A 3,711-nucleotide genomic window follows, 5' to 3' on the forward strand; every position below is an offset into this window, starting at 1 on the left:
ATTATTAATAAAATTATTAAAATCAATTGTTATAATTTAGAGGAGTAGAAATATTAAAAATACGAATTTTGACACTAATTTTAAATATTTTGACCTAAAAATAGACTAATACTGAACCGGTTAAACCGGGCCCAAACCGGACCCAAGGCTTAAGCCGTTCACTCCCTTATAAGTGGCTTCAACCACTTCTCCCTCAATGAAAGGGAAATTCACGTCGTTGAAGGGAGAAGAGAGAAATCGATGTAAAAGAAAAACCTAATGCCTCCGAAAATTCAATCGCCCATAACATTCAATCCGGAGCTCCGATTGACGAGCCGTCAGCGCCACGTGTTTATCTCAGAATTTTCTTTAATTCTATTAAAAAAAGTGGTAAAAAATTAGCATTTTTCTCCCAGTTCTCCCTCTCCTCAATTTCGTGATTTTAAGGTTTGGGTATTGAGGAATTGAATGATGTTGATGGTTTAGGCAAATTATAGAAGCAGAGAATCACTGGGTTTTGTCCAATAGATTTGTGGGTAAGGTAAGAAACTATTGAACCCTTGTGAAATATTGAATTAGTGAATCCTATGATGATTATAGTGATATTGTGTGAAATGGATTGTGTTTTGGTTGATTTGAAGTTCAATTGGACAGTTTGGAAAGAAATCCTGATAATTAGGCTTGAGGAATTGATGTTTAGAAGCATGGAGCTTGTGAAAGGAGAAATTTTTGTGGTGTTCCAAGTTTAGGGAGGAATCGGCCAACGTATGATTTTGGTTTCTCGTAGTTAATGTTTAATGTCACGTGAAAACTTAGGCTAGAAGACCTTCAGATAGGAATGAACTAAACGAATTATTTATGGATTATGTATATGGTATAAGATGTGTGGTCTGGTTGTATTAATGATTTGCTATTAGAGTTGGTTGGTTATGGAAAAGATTTAATATTGGTATTTGTTTGATTTTGAAATAATTTGATACTGGAAATGATTTGAATGACTGAGAGGTGTTTGGTTTGGTGGTTGGGACCCTTGAAGGGTGGCAGAAATTTGAGTTTTAGAGGAGATACTACCGAAATTTCTATAAGAATTGAAGTTTTGGTTTGAAATGTTATTTTAAAAAGAAAAATATTATTATGTGGCTTGTATATTTGAGACTATTTGTAGACCCTCTGTCACAAGATTTGACTGGATACTTTAACTCCCTAGGTTCCCCCATGGGCATGCATACATATATAAATTTTAAATATTATATTATTGAGCTTGGAGTTTGACTCTATGGATATTATTTTTGAGCTTGGGGATGCATGCACAGAGGGACTATCCAATGGTTAACTACCAGGACATGTCGGCTTGGCAATATAACCAACAGATGAGACTCATCAGCCACAAGACAGGCATACATCATATGCATTTGTATGTTTTGCTTGAGTATGCATTGTTTTGGTTTGCTTAATTGCTTATTTCTGCTTATCTGTTACTTGTTCTACTTGCTGTAATTGTACCTCTATTTATGTTTTCTTTATTTGAATTGTATGTGTATGCTTCTGAGAGACCCTCTCTTGGCAGAAGAGTGAACAGAAGTTGTTCCACCGGTAATTCGGAGGATTGGAGGAGACAAAAAGTGAAGTGCTAACTTAAAGTTAGATTTAGAACTTGAATACTGGTGCGCGAAATTGTGAACAATACTTTTCACAACTCTCATAATCCCTGGTCATGAACTCCAAAAACTTGGTAGCTCAATACCATGGCATTACACAACTTCGCACAACTAACCAGCAAGTGCACTGGGTCGTCCAAGTAATACCTTACGTGAGTAAGGGTCGATCCCACGGAGATTGTTAGCATTGAAGCAAGCTATGGTCATCTTGTAAATCTTAGTCAGGCAAACTCAAATATATATGATGATGAACGAAAATAATATAAAAGATAAAGATAGTGATACTTATGTATATCATTGGTGTAAGAGCTTCAGACAAGTGTATGAAGATGCCTTCCCTTCCGTCTCTCTGCTTTCCTACTGCCTTCATCCAATCCTTCTTACTCCTTTCCATGGCAAGCTCGTGTAGGGTTTCACTGTTGTCAGCAGCTACCTCCCATCCTCTCAGTGAAAGCGATTGCATATGTCCTGTCACCGCATAGCGGAATTCAGCTGTCGGTTCTCGGTCAGGCCGGAATAATATCCATCGATACTTTTGCGTCTGTCACTAACGCCCTAGCCTGCTAGGAGTTTGAAGCACGTCACAGTCATTCAGTCATTGAATCCTACTCAGAATACCACAGACAAGGTTAGACCTTCTGGATTCTCTTGAATGCTGCCATCAAGTCCTGCCTATACCACGAAGATTCCGATTAAAGAATCCAAGAGATATTCACTAAGCCTCAGATGCTTGTAGAACAAGAATGGTTGTCAGTCACCTTGTTCATGAGTGAGAATGGTGATGGGCGTCAATCATCACCTTCATCATGTTGAAGAACAAGTGATATCTTGGATAAAGAACAAGTGGAATTGAATGGAAGAACAATAGTAATTGCATTAATACTCGAGGTACAGCAGAGCTCCACACCTTAATCTATGGTGTGTAGAAACTCCACCGTTGAAAATACATAAGAACAAGGTCTAGGCATGGCCGAATGGCCAGCCTCCAAAGGCCTAAGATAGCATAAAACAAAGATAGCTACCAAAAGTCTCTTTAAATACAATAGTAAAAGGTCCTACTTATAGAAAACTAGTACATAGATGAGTAAATGACATAAAAATCCACTTCCGGGCCCACTTGGTGTGTGCTTGGGCTGAGCAATGAAGCATTTTTCGTGTAGAGACTCTCCTTGGAGTTAAACGCCAGCTTTAGTGCCAGTTTGGGCGTTTAACTCCCAATTAGGTGCCAGTTCCGGCGTTTAACGCTGGAATTTCTTGAGGTGACTTTGAACGCCGGTTTGGGCCATCAAATCTTGGGCAAAGTATGGACTATTATATATTGCTGGAAAGCCCAGGATGTCTACTTTCCAACGCCGTTGAGAACGCGCCAATTGGGCGTCTGTAGCTCCAGAAAATCCACTTCGAGTGCAGGGAGGTCAGAATCCAACAGCATCTGCAGTCCTTTTGAGTCTCTGGATCAGATTTTTGCTCAGGTCCCTCAATTTCAGCCAGAAAATACCTGAAATCACAGAAAAACACACAAACTCATAGTAAAGTCCAGAAAAGTGAATTTTAACTAAAAACTAATAAAAACATAATAAAAACTCAACTAAAACTACCAAAAACATACTAAAAACAATGCCAAAAAGTATACAAATTATCCGCTCATCAAATACCTTAGATAACTTACTTAATTTCTAGTTTTGTTGGGTCTCTAAGATGAAATCTGAGTGTCGAAGTTCTAGGAATGCCTCTGGCTTGCCCGGGACCTTTTATATTAACTATGTGGGCACCTTTACCATGCTGAGAACCTCCGATTCTCATTCCATATATATTCTGTTATTTTTCAGATGCAAGTCGAGAGTCAAGTCGCTGAGCATCTGGAGTTTCCTGTGCAAGCGAAGTGTGGTTATTTTGGGATGTTGTATTTTGTATTTATGCTATGTATATATGTATATAGATTCTCCTTTGTATATATTTTATGTTTGTCCCTTCTAAAGGTTGACTTGGAGAAACAAGTGTTTATTCTATAGTTTGAGTTATATTTTGGGTTGTATACATATATATAATTATATACTCTGGCCGGTCTTAGCTT

The sequence above is a fragment of the Arachis stenosperma genome, chromosome 2 (assembly GCF_014773155.1).
Source record: "Arachis stenosperma cultivar V10309 chromosome 2, arast.V10309.gnm1.PFL2, whole genome shotgun sequence".
Taxonomy (NCBI): Eukaryota; Viridiplantae; Streptophyta; class Magnoliopsida; order Fabales; family Fabaceae; genus Arachis; species Arachis stenosperma.